The following is a 19,498-nucleotide window of genomic DNA, read 5'->3' on the forward strand; positions in this document are numbered from 1 at the left end:
ATGACATGCAGGATTGGGACGAGAGAAGCAGGCCCATAGTCTTTAATGGTGGCTCCTTCAAATGTACTGAATCAGTAATATCATAATATGGTTATATTATTTTGATCAGTTCTTCAGACTCACTTTGGCCTTTACTTGTAATTCAGCAAAAGTCAATCTCTAAAGAACATATGACTTTGTATATCAATCATCTCTGTTAGGGCAATTTAATACAAAATTACATATTTGTTTTTAATTTACATTGATTTCTAAAGCGGTTTTTAGCATGTCACATTGCCATCTGCTGGAGAAATGCTGTAGTTGTGGCAGTGATCTTAAAGGGAATGTCTAATAACTGTGTTTGTAGTTAACAAGATATTATTATCCAATGCTGGAATTCAAAGTGTTTGTCTACTGTAAAAACACGTGTAAGTTAAAACAAGGGGAAGTAAAAAAAAAACAAGCAAACTTTTTGCAAAGTAAGCAGATTGTTTTGTTATTCTGCACAATTCAGAATTAATTTCTGTGCCAACTCTAGGCATTATATTCACCACAATGTCTGTTTGAATTATGACAAATGTAGGTTTCCTGCCTTACCTGGAGATATGGTGGTTAAACATCTAGCTAGTATGCAGCACAGTTGCCAAAGCTCATGTTACACAATCCCACTACATTCAGAAGTATTTGTAGTATAACCACCAAGACATTTACTTGGATGCCTTTAAAACATTATCAACACAGTTAGACCTCTATTAGAATTCTGTTTGAAACCCAAGTTTGTATTACTTGTGCTTCATGACAGACGGTCATTGCCTGAGGAAATCATGTGAGGTAACTGTGATTACAGGAAACCAAGACATGCACAAATGTGCCACTCGCTCACCTCCAACTGTTATCCCTTGCGCCATCTGAGCAAAAGCCTTCTGGGGTAGGCAGGGTCAGTTAGGAATTAGTGAACTTGCATCATAAAGACTTGTTCAAACAGATGTGACACTCTTTTCAAGTTTAATAACTGCTTGATTAAATATTCTGACATGCCAGCTTTCCTCCAGTAAGATAACTTATACTTTACCACTTTGGTGTGGGGTCCACATTACACAGTGGTATAAATATATGAATCAAAACTTGTTAAAAAATTGAAGACATTGAAAAAGACTTGAAATTATTTATTTTTTTTGTATTTTTTCTGAATAAAAAGTAAGTGCCAAAGATGGATACTGTTATTTAAGAAATCCTGTGTTTTAATAAGGTGCTCCATTTATTTTCTTGACCGTTCCATCTTATGATGCTTTAATTTTTTTATAACAATATTTCCATTTATTCTGAGACATCCTAGGCCTAAAAAGTCAACAGATCAATGTCCTGCAGCTTATAATGTCCCTGTCCCTGTTTCATTCTCAGTCTCATTTCGATATCGTCTCGTATAGCCTATAAATACTGTGCACTGCTACAACTTTTCTAAACGGGTCTGTCAGTTATGGTCTTGTTCAGTTTGAAGTGAGAGCCACACCTTGGATTTGCTTTGCTGTCTTTGTAGGGTGTGGCACTCCATGCTTCAATGCCTACCTCGCTCTCCTGTGATGTCACCTTCCTTTTCCTCACCCTCAGTAATGCTACACCTCCCAAAGGCCTGTCTGCTGTTGTATTTATGATAAGCACAAATCTTGTTCTACTTTCCATTTAATGCCTAAAACCCAATTTTTTTCTGGTAATTCCCTGTCTGTAACATAACAGCATTGAATCAGCTAAGACCAAACCCAGAGTACTTTCACATGATCAGTGGGAAGAAGCATGAAGCATAGTAAACTGAAAAACGTCAGGAGTTTAAAACAACAGCGGCCACTGAACAGATATAGGATGGTACTGGGTGAATTACAGAATCGTTTAACCAAGTTCCACGTTTCCATAATCGGACCTAACCGTTGTGAACTGATTTACAAAACAATATTTCAAAGTGCAGAGAATATGGAAATGGAAAAGTAGCAAATAATAATGCAGGTTCAGGGTTATTAAAGACACAGACACATGTGCAATACCACAACTAAAATGATGCATGCTGATTTTGGTTTGGGCACATCCTCCTGTCAAAAATAACATAGTAAACTATATAGAAAACTACAACTTGGGTATACTGTGCATCTCCTATCATTACACATGCAATTTCTTGCCAAATTTCTAAAATTGTACATGTTTATATTCCAAAAATTCTGGCATACTTTGAATTAGTTCATTGTAACTTTTCCCCAGATGAAACCAATTACACCTTCAAAAGCCACTCATAAATCATCCCATTGTGAAGTATATTTTAAGATTTAATTTTAGTTGTCTAGGAGAAACAATGAAGTCATACAAAGTATTGCAATTAAATGTTTTATCTTAATAAAAGCAGGATTGAAGGTTCCCAATTCAATGTAAATACATTTAATTAAAATTCAAAGATTAAAGTTTCACTTAATAATATATTTAATATGCCTGTTTGGTTCAAAGATGCTAATATCAGTGCTTTAAGTACCAGACAAAGCGAAACAAATACTTTTAAAAAGTAAAACAAAATTACTTTTTTTTTTTATTCAGAAGTTACAAAATGCAATACAAAAATATTATATGAGCATTATTAGAACTGGCATTCAGAATATATTCAAACATGTATTAATAACACATTTAAACAAAATAAATGTCCTGTTTTATGCAGAGTTAAATTCAATAAACTGCATAGTTACCATTCCTATTGAGAAGATGTGAGTCAGTTCCAGTGTAGTTCAGAAGAAAACAATGAAGTGATGATCTTTGTCCAGATTTTGTAGAAATTAACATCTTAGCTGTTTTGAAGAATTGAGCTTGAAGAAAGTTGTCCAAAGTACGTTGTCTTCAAGCAGATAAAGGATTCTTTTTCCAGCGATTGCTGGTTTAGCTACTATTTTTAAGTTGCAATTTTCACTAATATGTATAGCAAAGTCTTACAATTACCAAAACTAATTCCCCCAACCTGCTCTTAAACACAGTTGACGTTAGCACAAGTTTCAATAAACCAAGTCCTTGGTTTGTTTGTAGAAAAGTTATTTTGTCCTTGGGAATGTTCAGATTAAAGTTGCTCACAATTAGAGGTTCTTCTATAGTGATTCTTAGGAGTGTTGATTCCAGTTTCTAGAGCATTTTTAAGAGGAAATACAGCATAGACCACTTTTCTTGTCAAAATAATAAGTTATATTCAAAGACAGAAATAGGATGCAACTGGTTTATAGCCAATTACATAAGTAACAATTAACAGGGTGTGTTTTCCCAAATCCTAATGGTTTGCTTATTAACATATTCTCAAGTGATCGGTTAGTCCTTAAACAAATGCGGGATGGCAACTCCGTTCTCCTTCTGTAGGGATACTGATTCTCCATTCTGGGGAATAGCAAATTCCATTTTTTCAAAAATGACCAATTCCAGTGTTTCATCAGAGAAGCGTGCGTGAAGTCACGTGATGCCTTAACTCAACCTGGCTGGGTGTAGTGAGAAAAATATAACACTACAGAATCTAGCAAAATTCCATTCCAAAAATTCCTAATTCCATTCCCAATGCCTAATTCCGTGATTCCGTCAGTGATTTCTGCGATTTGTGGAAAATCAGTAGCCCTGCTTTCGCTACGCCCAGTCTCTAAAAGACAATCATCTTTTACAATTAAAAGAATGAACTTTCAAAGGCACATACCTCTCACCAAATATTGTATTATTTATTGAGAATGTTAGGTACATTTTCCTGAAGAAATTCTCTACATACTTTACATACTAAATCGGTGACAGTGCATTCTAGTCTTGAAGTTTAAACAATTGTCTTAAGACTTGGCAGTTTTTTATTGACGGTAAGTTCCTTTTAATTGTCGGTGAATGTGCAACTAAATTTCTCATTTTAAGTTCTCAATAATTTTAAATTTAGTTCACAAGAATATGCTTGATTTGAATGCATTTTAAGGTGTTCCAAGCTGTTTCTTAGAACAAAGGAATGACACAGTTTAGCATTTCAGAACTGTATTAATGTTCTGTCTCTGTCTCCAATAAGTCTATCCACAGACAAACATCTGTATTAATGATTAGAAATCCTTACCACCCCTCTTCCCAGAAAGTTGTTATCTCCAGAATGTCTTTTTGAAGTCTGTGAAGTAGAATCTCTGGTCACCCAGACAAATAAATAGTCTGCAAGCAATTTGTTCTTTGGCCTTTTAGGTAATAGACTGAAATAATTTTGTTAGAAAATAAAATGTATTCTAACGTTATATAAGTCCTATTTGGAGGGACTTTTGTATTTAAGCATATTATATATTGTTTTTCTTCCACACCATCTAACAGCTTCCCTCTGTTACCACTTTCTGAAATATCTAAATGATCTTTTGCCTGTGTCCAATGAAAGTTTATTATACTTTCTCCCCACATCGTAAGAGTCAGCCACCTCTGTTAAATGCCAGCACTGTATTGCTTTCATCTTTGAAGAACTTCAGGATATTGTCAGACCCACTGGCTTTGATGTTGCTTTTCACCGTCCTTTACACCCTCCACCGTTATTTTAATATACATACTATACTGTATGTCTTCTACACATTCTACAGTTTGAGTGTTTATACAACAGTCTAATTAATAGTAATGCTGTGCAGTGTCAAATACAAAAATTTCTAGAAAAATACAAACTGTTGAATGTTTATAAGAAATATGAGCACTTAACATTAAAGAAGGGAGAGAAATCAAGGCTGATTGTTTTTTGTAACTTAGTGCTTTTGGAGGATGGTAAAACATACATTTTCCAGCTAACCCTGTCGTCAACATTTGTCAAGTTGATTTATATGGCCCTATTCACACTGGTATGATATTCACAACACTTTTGTTGTCAAAGAACTAAGAAGTCCAGAACAGTTTCAAGAATATAAAATTGTATTATGTTTATAAAAATTAATATTCTTTAAATAACTACTGAGTAGGGCCCTCACACTGTGAATTTCTGATCAAGTGATTTGTGGATGCTTTTTGCAGATCCTTTTCTTACTTTGCTGTTCTTGATCAATTCCGATGTGTTGGTTAGATCGTTTCCTACATTGCCTGCTGTATTGCCTATTGATCTTCTTTTGATTAGTAGTTGGGGTGAAAAGGGTTAAGTTAACTGGACTTCATGAGCAGGAAATAAACAGTAGACACACCTCTGTTAGCTCAGTATGGGAGTTAGCTCCTTGGCTAATCTGGCAGGAAGTTCAGTGGAGCAGCAGTTTCAAGTACTAACACATTTTATCAATTAGAATTAGACTGAAATGTTACTAAGATACACAGTACCAGGGTCCGCTTGATCTGTTTTAGATCACCCAAATAGGGCAGGTTTTATTACGAATGGTACAACAGTACAATGCTGTGGATAGATGTAGCGTATAGACAAATACTCTATATCCAAGACCACCCAGTTTACCATTGTAAATTTACTGTGCCTTTTTCTTTTTATCATGGTTTGCCATGTTTTTTTAATATGCTTTACTATACCTATCTGAGCTTTACAATGCGTACCTATGCATTACCATTCTTTCACTATGCTGTGTTACACTTTTGTCATACACTATAGTAAACTGTTTAAGTGCATATTGCCTACATGCCTTTGTGGTGTATTTAGAAAGGTCTGCTGTCTGACAGCAGAATCTAATCTTTTTCTACAATTCATTGGGAAAGTGTTTTGCCTCATGTGGTTTCCTGACTGCAAGGATCTAATAAAGTCACATAATCATATACAATGACTTGCCAAAAATGATCTTCAACACTTGTGCAATGACTTGCCAAAAAATTTGAGAATGTATATAAGATTATATAGGGCAGCAGTGTGGAGTAGTGGTTAGGGCTCTGGACTCTTGACCGGAGGGTCGTGGGTTCAATCCCCAGTGCTGCTGTACCCTTGAGCAAGGTACTTTACCTAGATTGTTCCAGTAAAAACCCAACTGCATAAATGGGTAATTGTATGTAAAAATAATGTGATATCTTGTAAGTCGCACTGGATAAGGGTGTCTGCTAAGAAATAAATAATAATAATAATAATAAGATTAGAAAATCCCAAATGTATGTGGTAAAGTGACGTTGTGTGATCCACTAGACCTATACAAGCACAGTGAGAGTGTTGTGCACAACTATTCAGCAACAATCATGGGAAAGCAGAAGGATGTCAGTGATTTCACAAGGGGCATGATGGTGGATGTACAGTATTAGCCAACGTGTTCATTACGATAGTCTCCTGGGTGTTCCTGGAATGGTAAGGTTTGCTGAAAGCCGCCAATTGAAAGAAAGCAAAACTCATGCAAGCTTACCCAAAGCTCTCTTGATAACACTTCAACACTGGACAAGACACACCCAATAAGCCATTTTCTTATTTGTATGTCAGACAAAGAGGTGCAAAATCTTGGCTTGGTTTTCAAAAATTGTGGACTTGCACAGGAGTAAGCTTTATAAACCTGAACATATGTGGCCCAGTGTAACACTTTTATTTATTTATTACTGTAAGTTATTTTTTAGTGCTGTGTCCCCGATATGTGTTGACAAGACCTGCAATGACCAGATAATGGCAACTGTTTGACAGCAACACAGAGGAAGAAAACATTTACTAGGCGTACCTGTAACCCTGATTTTTGCCATCTGATAAACCAGTGTGCTACCGCCATGGGTTTCTGTTATCCCTTTGTTGCATCCTATGGTGTGCATATTCATTTAACAGTGTGGTGGTACAGTGATGAGAAGTATGCACAGGCTTGTGTACAGTGTGCAAGAATTAGACCTTGTACTTGAATAGGATCTAAATGCCACCACATTTTAATAATCAAAGGAGTAGAACAAAGCCTTTAAAGCAATTATTTGTTATACCTCTCTTTTAACTCTAATAACTGTTGTGCCAGAACAGTGGGAGAAGTACAAGTGTAAGGGGCAGAGTTGTGTGATGGACTGCCACTACGGATTCTACAGATTGCGGTGTGCGTGTTCGCTGGTTCGTGCTCAGCCTCCGCCTTGTAACACATGTGTGGAGCTCAAAACAAACTACCAACTCATTAGTAAATTGTGACAAACAGAAAAAAAAAATAGTAATTATTAATAGGATATGCTGGCTATATTGGTTCAGTTTACCTTATCCACAAGGCAGATAACCAGCTGGACAGCTTTGTTTTTAATTGTTGTTCCCATTACCTAATACTGGACCCAGATTTGTACTATTCTGTTTATTACATAATCAATCAGGGTCTAAAGGAAGGTAAGAGCGTATAATAAAAGTTTATAGAAGATCTCTGAAAATAAGACAGTTATCATGTTCCCCACTTACAGTGAGGGGCACAGATGAGGATGATGATAATCTAGGAGTGACAGATATTAAATAATGTTTTATTTTTGTATTTAGACTGTGTTTTACATTGGAGAATAAGCTTTATCAGTCTGCCCCACTAACATTCATCTTGATTGCTGTTCCAATTCGCTGTGCTGAGTTCAGGACACTCCACCCTCTTCCTGTGGTGAAGGTGGGTCCTCGGATGCAGCTGTGTCATGAGGCTTGGCTAAGGGTTTCTGAAGCGATCTGATCAAATTAACATAAGGTCCCAAGAGGGACACCCATACCGCTGTTCCTGTTTGATAAAATATCAATATTTTTAACTTTTTGTAAAAGAAAATGCTCTCAACAGTTTGTTCAAATACAATCACCCCCCTAGCAGAAATAATTATTCATATTAGGACATTGTGCTTTTTAGGCAGATCCATTACATGAGTTATCTTCCTATGGGGATGCATAACCCTGTTGACAGGGTTAATATTTTGGAAATATCTGTACAGTATGTACAGTGCCTATAGAAAGTCTATACCCCCTTTCAAAATTTTCACCTTTTGTTGCCTTATAGCCTCGAATTAAAATGCATTAAAATAGTTTTTTTTTTATTTATCTACACATCCTACCCCACAACTTCCAAGTGAAAAAAATATTCTAGAAATTTGGAGAAAATTAATTAAAAATAAAAACTGAAATAGCTTGGTTGGATAAGTGTCCACCCCCTTGTAATAGCAATCCTAAATTAGCACAGGTGTAACCAATCGCCTTCAAAATCACACACCAAGTTAAGTGGCCTCCACCTGTGTTAAATTGTAGTGATTCACATGATTTCAGGATAAATTTGTCAGTTCCTGTAGGTTCCCTCTGCTGGGTAGTGCATTTCAAACAAAGACTCAACCATGAGCAGTGTGGAGTAGTGGTTAGGGCTCTAGACTCTTGACCGGAGAGTTGTGGGTTCAATCCCCAGTGGGGGACACTGCTGTTGTACCCTTGAGCAAGGTACTTTACCTAGATTGCTCTAATAAACACCCAACTGTATAAATGGGTAATTGTATGTAAAAATAATGTGATATCTGTATAATGTGAAATAATGTCTTATGTGATATCTTGTAACAATTGTAAGTCGCCCTGGATAAGGGCATCTGCTAAGAAATAAATAATAATAATAATATAGGTAAAAGTGTAGTGCACAAATGCAAGGAGGTTATATTGAGGTTGTATAATGCACAGGTGAGATCGCACTAGTGTATTTACTGTGTCCAATTCTTGTCACCACAGGAACACAGGGACATTGTGGCCCTGGAGAGAGTCCAACAAAGAGCAACCAGACTAATCCTGGCTTTAAGGGAATTAGCTACAGTACGAAGATAGGCTGAAAGCAAGGAGTCTCTTCATCCTAGAACAAAGAATTGTGGAGAATAAAAGTATTTAAAGTCTTAAAAGGAAGTTGAAATAGTTAACCCTAAGCAATACTTTAAGCAGAGTACAAAAACCAGGACCAGAGGATACAGATGGGCATTAACATAATGGAAGCGAACAAAATATTTCCATAAAACTTTCACTCCCATTAGCTTCATAAATCTCAAATGTGCAGTTTTGAAAGAAACATGTGGTATAGAACACATATATGTTAATTTTAAAATGATATCTGGTTCTTTGAACTTTCGGTTCAAATCTTTTTGCACTTCCTGGGTCATTTCACCTCAGTGTATTTTGGGTCAAAGCATGTTACTTTGAAGGCTGTCATGGAAATTGCTTATTCAGTGTAAAACCAAGTCTTCACATTTTATATAATGGTGTGTGCTGTGCTGCTGGTCTAAATGTGGTGCTTATTATTACTTATTACTGTAAAACAACCATTAGATTCTCAAAGCTCTTCACTACAAATCGTCCTTAGCATGAGAAATACACCCAATAAAATTACTAGTAAAATTGAAGAATCAAAATGTATGGTTCTTTTTTTCCCCTTTTAAGAATACTATTAGTAGTTTGATAATAGTAAATATGTGGGTGTCGTTTTGTAGTTAAAATTAGCAGATGAAATGAAGAGTTGAGCTCGGCTACATTAATAGACTTAGGAATTGTTCAGGAATTCAGTCTGGCTTATGGTTTGAAGATCCCTGAGATATATATGTAATTTTAAACCCTATGAGGGAGGGTGTTATTTTAAACTTGTGTTGTATTCTTTACACTGTGTTGCCTAATAATAATAATAATAATAATAATAATAAGCTGCTTGAAACTATGGTTTTCCAGTGTTAGTTAATTTAACATACTGCAGTTCATTTTATTATTATTATTATTATTATTATTATTATTATTATTATTATTATTATTACTATTATTACTATTATGGTGTCTTTTGAAAAGGTTATCAACATTTTCCAGGAATAAATTATAATATTTTGAGAATGCACTTTTATTTCGAACAAACAACTCACCAAGCCCACATATGGACGATTATTCATTCCTAACTGCAGTGAAGGTAAGTATGTTTATGTTTTGTGACCAATATAGTTTTGAAAGCTACATGGTCTGGAACCAAAATGCCCTCTGTAGGGGTTCAAAAACATGTCTGCTGTCATCACAGCTGCCCTGATTAGCAGTTGTGGTCCTGTCAGCAGCTACACTGCCCTTTCTGCAAAGCTGGGAACTTATAATTGCATCCCCTAGCGGTCCAGCTCTTTAGACATTAGTTACCACTTGTTTGATGTGACTGCCAAAAAACAGAGAAATAAAGACACAGGAATCCATGGGATTGATGCAGCGAGCAGCGCAGTGACACACAGTCTAGCCATGAAAGGACACTTTCTGCCTGGGAAGATCAGTCTCCACTAAAATTAGTGCCAGTCCTGTGACTGGCACACAGTGCATTGTGCCTGAGGTACCTCATCATGCTGAAGTGTGTTCAATGCTCAACACTGAATTGTTTAGCCTCCTATTAAAACCTGGCTGACTCTTGAGTCAGTGTAATCCAGTGTTGGGGCCCCTTGTAATGTGTACGCTCCTGTACAATAGTGATGAAATGTGGTTAGTATATTCTTTAGCACAATGAGAGTATCAGAAACAAGGGTATATACTGTAAGCAGACGACTCTGTGTCTTATGTACGCACATACATATGTGATTTAACTTCGCTGCAACATTCTTTACCACTCTTTAAGGTACTGAGAGTATCAGAACATTTGTATATGTTCTCCGTGGATGTCGGAGAGTGTGAGTGGTGACAAAATTCTGCTCACTGCTCATAATATCCTCCACTCCGCTCTTTCTTTCATTCCACTCCACTGCTTGCGATTCCCCCTCCAGACAAAATAGGCATGCTCCGCTCTGCTCACATTGTATTAAAATATATATATATACAGCATAATAATGAATAAATAAACTAGCCCTTTTTTCCCCCACTGTGTTTCCGATTGCAGATGAAAAGATGTATATTCAGAAAGGAATACTATTTAATCTTCCTTGTTATAATCACATAGCTTGACCCAAGTTAAAAAAAAAAAAAAAAAGCTATGATCTGCAAAGAAAAAAAGCCTACATAAAGTGCTCAGAGAAGTTATCTAATTCAATTCGAAGATGCTTTCTCATTATTATTGATTGGTATTGAAAAAATGCATAAATTGAAAGAGTGCGGAAAATATAAACCGTGTTCACAGCGAGGTACTGGGGCATAACCGTAGAACTGAATAAGAATAATATAGGCTATATTATATCATGTATTTAAGAACAAATAAAACCGTGCTCAGTTCTTCTCGGTGCTAAAGGAGCGGGCCAGAAATGTCCGCTCTGCTCCAGCAACTACCGCTCGGCTCCCCCGCTCCATATACGATTGGCTCACTCTGCTCACACTCTCCGGTGGATGTAGGTCACAGGGAGCAACTTTTAGCTAATTATGTGTACAGCTTGAAGAGAAGTTAAAGTATATGTTTGTTCCCATAGTTGTGTCAGGTTATATATGAGGGGTGTTAATAATAGGTTTAGTGTTTAAACATTGTACTATTGTCAAAATATGCAGCCCAAATATATATATATATAATATATATATATATATATATATATATATATATATATATATATATATATGTTTCCTCCATATACAGTCAAATGATACAAATACAGTCTTATACGCAAATGCATGTTGCAGTTATTTATAAAATAGTGATGGAGGCCTTCTTATGATGGCTTCTCTTGTAATGTTTAAATGGTAATTTAAACAGAAACTACTACCCTTATGTGACAGAAATACAGTGATTCTTGGTGGTAAATCTCTCTCCCGACCTGTGAGGGTGCTAAGTTGCGAGAACAGAGTACCTTGGACAGGTTGGCCCGAGGGTTCAAGGGAAGTCGGCCAGCTAGAAAGGGGGCGGAACTCCGGTGCATTAACTCATCGACCCGGAAGGGAAACGATGTGGCAGTTGCGGATTGGAGGGGCGGCTGCACTCGTTTACCAAGGGGTCATGTGTGACGGCAATCTCTCCACTGTTTTGAAGAATGCTGTCGTTGCTTTTATTCAGACACATATCATGGTAATAAAATAGTGAAACTGATAATCTCATATGCGTCTGCATGCATTGTATGTACGTGTGTGTGTGTGTGTGTGTGTGTATATATATATATATATATATGGCTCAAACTACACAGTTATATATATATATATATATTAATTATATACACACATACATGCATGGATGAAGGCTATATTTGCATCCTGAGCCATTCTAAAAAAAAAAAAAAAGGCATAATACCACAGTAGTGAAAGTCAAAAAGTGATAATCTGTGCAGAAGTCATAATCTGTGATTAACAAAATGCCTAGTGATTTAATTCATCATGTTACAAAATGCTAAGTAAAATAGCATGGCACTTTGGTAAATGTCTTCCTGGATGCATTTGATTCATCCTACAACATATTTAGTAAGGAAGCCATGTCACACAAGTATAATTGTACTCTCAAATATTCTCCTTTTTCTAGGAAAGCAGTGTGATGGGGGGTTTGTTGCCTGATAACCCCACCCAGATTTACATGCTTATACAGATTTTAATGAGCAGTCTGTCAGTGCAGTGGAACCTCAAATATGATTCACTTACTACCACTGTGGAATGACTGGGCATGATATGTTCTCTTCCTATTACATTCAAAAATAGGTTTTTGCTGAAGGCTCTATAATGCCAATACTTTAAGTGCAGTACAGAAACCAGGGCCAGTGGAAACAGATGGAAATGAAGTGCAGAAATAGATACTTCTTTGCACTGAGAGTGGTGAGGGTATGGAATGGGCTACATAGTCATGTTATTGAGGCAGAATCACTTGGATCCTTTAAGAGCTTAGATGGGCTGAATGGCCTCCCCTTGCTTGTACATTTTGTTATGTTCTTATATTGAATATTGTACCAGTCTCGGCAGTCACAATTCAGGAAACTAATTGTTTGGTTAAAAAATTAAACAAACGTTCCACCCAGTCCTTCAGCATTGGTAGTAAATCGATTATATCAGGATACACATGTGCGATTGAAGAAGAGATGATTATCTATTAAGGAATACCAAGATAGTTAGTGTGCAAGTAAACTGAGTGGGGTATCGGGCAGCAAACCCATCATATCTAGTACTGCTTTCCAAAAGTAGAACATTATGGGTATCATTATACTTGTAAGATGGCAATTATCTATTCAGGGATACCATGATATTTAGTAAGTAAGGGAAAAATCTTTCTATAATTAATGTGTTGCTTCCAAACTTTTTACTTGTATGATATAATGAGTAACTCAAATGTAACAATTTGTAAACAGCAGAGTGACATAGGCCTATATATCTGTGCTTGCCCCAGTTTATCTTAAAGTATTATCAGTAAATTACAGCTGTCTCTGTATTTACTTCCTGTCATTTTAGCTTTCAGGAGACTTATTTTGTTGCATTCCGTTCATGCTTAGATCAGTTCAATATCTGGATTTTTTTAAAATCGGGGGCTGTTTTCAATCTCCTTGTATTTTAACTAAGCAAGGCATCAGAACGGCTCAAACTACACATTTAGCAATACCGTTTGTCTCTGAATATCGGAATCCAGGACTGGCTTGGTTTCTCTGCATGTTACGACTTGGAAGTCATTTGAAATGCTATTTAGCTGACGGTAGTTTATGCTGCTGCCTCTTATCATAAAGCCTAGTTAAGTATACGTTAATATGTTGTGCAAAATAACATCTCTTATACAACAATTATAAACCTCCCCTTGTCTCTGCTATTTCGTTTAGACTGGTCATTATCCCACACTTGCTTTAGACGTGAAATACGTTTCAAATTGACTAATGATGATGAATTATACAGGTTACTTTTAAACCAGTTAGGTAGTAGGTTACCATAGCTGCAGTGTTGCCTGTACCGCAGTTTTATATTTTTAAACAGATTTCCGACTCTTTAAATTTTTAATCGCACATCATGGGTCATAAATACATTTCTTAACATGTACTCGGGAGCATTCACCAGGAGAAGGATAATTTATCTGATAAGGATTGCAGTGTATCCAGATCATGCTGCCTCCTGCAGCAATGCTAGTTTGCTGTTCTCACAATGTTATTCTCTTTCTCCTGAGTGACCAAAAATGTCAATCAGTATTATGTTGAAAAATATATTGCTGTGGTATGGACAACACTGGATACAGCAGAAGTAATGTGTTTCTTGTAAACATGGCAAAGGGGTTCTGGTGAGACCACACCGCCTGCTCCTTGTTTCACTCTGGCTTCTTCTGCCAGCGTCACTGTATTTCCCCAAACACGGCCACCCGAGCGCCCAACCAAACCAGATCTTATGGGCCGAGCAGTCTCCCAAGGCCCGCCCCTCAGCCACTCAGAGAGAGGGAAAGCACACACACCCTCTTCCCCACCTCTCCGTGTCATCGCCATGACCGACAGGCGGATCCTACGAGACTGCTGCATGTGCCAGATAGTCAGTCCAGATCTCCCGTTGCAAATGGGTTTGCAAAGCCATGTTGCTGCTGATTCACTGGGATCCCCCCCATTAAAAGCAGTCTGGATCCTTTAAATTACAGTATCAATTATGACTAGCAACAATGGTCGAATTACCTCCTCTTGTCCGTAACTTTTCTTCTTATGGTCTTTTATCTGAACTTGTTGGCATAGAAGCTGTCTCCAACCCCAGAAAAGGAAGTAAAAAATGTAAGCAACTCTTTTTCTGTAACAATCCAGTAGAGAAGTGGTTGGTTTCAGCCATTTTAAAACCATTTTTTTTGAGATGTTAATAATTTTCAGTACTGCTTTGTGATCTTCATTGTTTTGAGGTTCTGTAATGTAGAATCCCTGAGGTTTCTGTTATGTTAAAAACCTACAAAATGTTAAATATGTTTAATGTTGGGTGCATTTGCTATTGTCTAAGATGTGTTGTGTTTATTTCAATTATGTTTCATTGTCAAATACAGGATGTGCTATTATTTCAGTCGTCACCCAACTACAACAAAATAATAAAGCTAGTTTATATTGTGCTGGGTTGGGGTGACAATAGGAAAAAACAAGTTTGAAAAGTTGTAATGGTAATCATTTTAACCCCTAAATCAGTTTCAGTGAAATGGTATTTATTTCTGTTTGTTTTCTGTTTTTTGATGTGGTAAACTAGCCCAGATAAATATTTACATATGTGTAACCACGGCTGTCATGTTGGCTGCAGCTTCTCTGTGTTTTAGTACACAGTGATTCCATGCTGGAGCCACAAAGGCAGTGCCAGATTAACCTATACTCAAATTACGCTATAGCGCAGGGCCCCCAGCAGAATTGGGGCGCCCACAAGGTCACCGTTTGTTTGAGGCATTTTACAAATACTGATTGCGGGCTGACGGTCCCACACACACAGGAAGAGAAGAGCACAGAAGCTTGCTTTTGGTTAATTTTGTTTTTTTATGACGGTTATGCATTTCGTTCTTGATTACAGCATACCTGGTCTCCGAGTCTCTCATGCAAGTAGCTTCCTGCTAATATACAATACCAAATGCACCACGCCCTCTACCTCCTGGGAGAGATCCGTCCCTAGTCCTATGTCAGAGGCATCAGTCTGCAGGATAAAATGTATGAATCAGGCCAAATTTACATATTCTTTATTTCACTTTTAGGGCCAATTTAAAAAGCTGACCTGTTTTAAAAGTACACAGCATGCCTCTTTTACATTTTAGAAATGTTCCTTTTTTATCTGGGGGTTGAAATTTTAGAAAAAAAGGCAAAAAAGGTAAAGGTAAACGTGTACAATGCGGTAGACTGAAGGAAATTCAAATGTGGAGTCTGCAGCCGGCAAGAACGGTTTAAGTTCATAGTGTTTGTTTCTCTCGCTACAAAAGAAAACCCAAAAAGAAGTAAAGGACAGAAAAGTTATTCCCTTTTTTGTTAAACTACATTATTTTGTTCTACTGTAGAAGGAATCTGAACAAGTTTGGAAAAAAATAAAAAACATTGTTTTTGTTTTGATTATATAGTTTGGAAACACTTGCGGATTCTACATAATTCAGAAAAATTAAAAAAAGTATTTCTTAAGGCCCCAGTTGTAGCATTCAAAAGAGAAGCTAATTTAGGTGATATTTTAGTTCACAGTAAACATAAAAGAATAATTGACAACATGTGCACCAGTAAATGTAAAGTGTGTAAATACATAGACAAAAGTAAAAATATAATTAAACATAAGAACACCACATATCCACTAAAAACTAATACCTACTGTGAAAATAGCAATGTCGTTTATGGAATAGCCTGTGAAAAATGTGATGAAATCAAATATGTTGGAGAGACTGGAACTACTTTTATATAAAAGAATTCAGAACCACCTTTCATTAATTAGAAATAAAAAAATGAGTGAACCAATAGTACAGCACTTCACCAGTCAGGGACATGACATATATGACGTAAAGTTTGTAGTATTAGAACAGCTCAAATTAGACAATGCGACATATAGAAGAATAAAAGAAAGTAAATGGATAAATAGACTGAATACGATTATGCCAGTGGGACTCAACAGAAAAGAATGAACTAATTAACTTCAATAAATATATAACATTTAAATAAATAAACAAAATTCATTCAAAAGTTGGGCATGCTGATGCGCTGGGGAGGCCAAATCTAGACTGATCCTCAGAGCCAGCATTGCATGATATAATAAAAATATAAGTTTATATAAAGTAGTGTTAATTAGAATTAATACAGATTCAAAGATAGAAGTAAAAATGATGTCACAAAATATAGAACACCATTACATCATGTAAGAATAAATCATGGATTTGAATGTAAACAATAACAAGTAGTTGTCATGCCGTCAAAAACCTATAAATACCTCCAATGTTTTGATTCAAACACAGGCTCCCTTGAGAAAGATATGTACAACATATCGAAACGTTGGGCAGCTGGCTCTTTGAGCTAATATATATAATATAATACATTCTGGTAAACTAACAAAACAACTGACCCATTAACCTCAGTGGATCTTATATTATGCACTTGCTAATGCTTTTGTACTTTACTGCCTGAGACTGAAGCTTTTTTTTTATGTCAGTGGTCCTTATTGCATCATTTTGTGTTCTGTGTTCCCACAGATGTTTGAATATTAATTTAAAATGAGCATTAACAACAGTGAGATTTAATTGTTATCACTCTCATGTGATTTCTGTCATATGGTATAATAAGGCAACTAATTCAATTCGAAGACGCTTCCTCATTATTATTGATTGGTACTGAAAAAATGTGTACATTAAAAATAAAGTAAAAGTTAGAAAATATCATCTTGCAATTAGCACGTTCCTACAATGTTCCTATGTTCCTAAAGCTAAGGTTTACAATTTTAGAAAAGAAAACTATGAAGGTATGAAACAGAGACTAACAGAAGTAGATTTTAGTAAAATAGAGAAAACATCCACAGAAAAGGGATGGCTGTTTTTCAAAAATGTAGTACTAGAGGCGCAAAACAATTACATCCCAAAAGTAGACAAATCTAAATCTAAAATAAAATGGCCAATATGGTTTAATAGATCAATTAAAAAAGATATTCAGCGAAAAAAGGCATTTTACAAAACGTTTAAAAGGGACCAAAAACAAAGTACACTGAAAGAGTACTTGGAACTACAAACACAAGTCAAAAAGGAAGTTAGAAAGACCAAGAGAGAGATAGAAATCAATATTGCTAAGGGGGCTAAAACCAATTCCAAAATGTTTTTCCAATATTATAACAGCAAGAGAACATTCAAAGAGGAGGTTAAATGTCTAAGAGACACAAATGGCAAAATCATAGACGAAGAAAAAAAAATAGCAAATATATTAAATGATTACTTTTCACAGGTTTTTACAAAGGAGGACACGGACAACATGGCCCACATGTCGACCTGTTCCTATCCAGTTTTAAATAACTTTAGCATAACAGAGGCAGAAGTATTAAAGGGACTAGGAGCTCTTAAAATAAACAAATCCCCTGGGCCGGATGAGATCCTCCCAATAATACTGAAAGAAATGAGAGAAGTTATTTACAAACCGCTAACCAAGATCATGCAACAATCTCTTGACACAGGGGTTGTACCGACAGACTGGAAAATTGCAAACGTAATACCGATCCACAAAAAGGGAGACAAAACCGAACCAGCTAACTACAGACCAATAAGCTTGACTTCTATTATATGTAAACTTATGGAAACTATAATAAGATCCAAAATGGAAAATTACCTATATGGTACAATATCCTGGGAGACAGTCAGCATGGTTTTAGGAAAGGGAGATCATGTCTAACTAACCTGCTTGATTTTTTTGAGGATGCAACATGGACAATGGATAATTGCAAAGCATACGACATGGTTTATTTAGATTTCCAGAAAGCTTTTGACAAGGTCCCGCATAAAAGATTAATTCTCAAACTGAACGCAGTAGGAATTCAAGGAAATGCATGCACATGCATTAGGGAGTGGTTAACATGTAGAAAACAGAAAGTACTGATTAGAGGAGAAACCTCAAAATGGAGCGAGGTAACCAGTGGTGTACCACAGGGATCAGTATTAGGTCTTCTGCTATTCCTAATCTACATTAATGATTTAGATTCTGGTATAGTAAGCAAACTTGCTAAATTTGCAGACGACACAAAAATAGGAGGAGTGGCAAACACTGTTGCAGCAGCAAAGGTCATTCAAAATGATCTAGACAGCATTCAGAACTGGGCAGACACATGGCAAATGACATTTAATAGAGAAAAGTGTAAAGTACTGCTCGCAGGCAATACAAATGTCCATTATAAATATCATATGGGAGATACTGCAATTGAAGAAGGAATCTATGAAAAAGACATAGGAGTTTATGTTGACTCAGAAATGTCTTCATCTAGACAATGTGGGGAAGCTATAAAAAAGCCAACAAGATGCTCGGATATATTGTGAGAAGTGTTGAATTTAAATCAAGGGAATTAATGTTAAAACTTTACAATGCATTAGTAAGACCTCACCTAGAATATTGTGTTCAGTTCTGGTCACCTCGTTACAAAAAGGATATTGCTGCTCTAGAAAGAGTGCAAAGAAGAGCAACCAGAATTATCCCAGGTTTAAAAGGCATGTCGTATGCAGACAGACTAAAAGAATTGAATCTATTCAGTCTTGAACAAAGAAAACTACGCGGTGATCTGATTCAAGCATTCAAAATCCTAAGCTATATTCTAAAAGCTATTTGCTCCAAATATCCTAGTTTTTCGGGAATAAAAAAACATACACTAATATAAAATTAACAACATTTAATTTAAGGCCTTGTAAAGAGTGATTTTTTTTTTTTTTTTTTTTTCTGAGAATTGTAATCGGTGCTTTTTTTTTCCTTAGTGAGAGAAATTTGTAAATAGCTTTGAGAATCGTTCTTTTATCGCCATGGTAATGGCTTCCATTTTTCATTGGCTGGATTTAAAAATACTTATTAAGGTTATAAAAAAAAGCACTTTGAGTTTGAAATATTAGCACATAAAAGTGATGTATGTAGTACTCCTGTAGGCTACATGCCTATTATGTTTGGTTTTCTGGCTGAATTCATGTGCTTCATGAGTCACACAGGTGATTTACTTTGTAGCTGCCTGTGGTTTTAAAATAGTACATGTGGGTGTCAAATTAAAACCTTGAGCACAGTAATTAAATATGATATCTCCAAGGTATAAAGCCTCTTCTAATTAATACTTTGGGTAGGAAAGAGGTTTACAGTTTCTTCAAAACTCTGTTTA

The 19,498-nt window shown here is 36.1% G+C and overlaps 1 protein-coding gene across 1 annotated transcript in view; it reads left to right on the plus strand.

The window, feature by feature from the left end:
• LOC117415780 (PDZ and LIM domain protein 1-like) overlaps positions 1-19,498 on the plus strand; it is a 52,000-nt gene that overhangs the window by 1,444 nt on the left and 31,058 nt on the right. The window lies entirely within an intron of this gene.

Source organism: Acipenser ruthenus, chromosome 7 (assembly GCF_902713425.1).
Source record: "Acipenser ruthenus chromosome 7, fAciRut3.2 maternal haplotype, whole genome shotgun sequence".
In the NCBI taxonomy this organism is placed as follows: Eukaryota; Metazoa; Chordata; class Actinopteri; order Acipenseriformes; family Acipenseridae; genus Acipenser; species Acipenser ruthenus.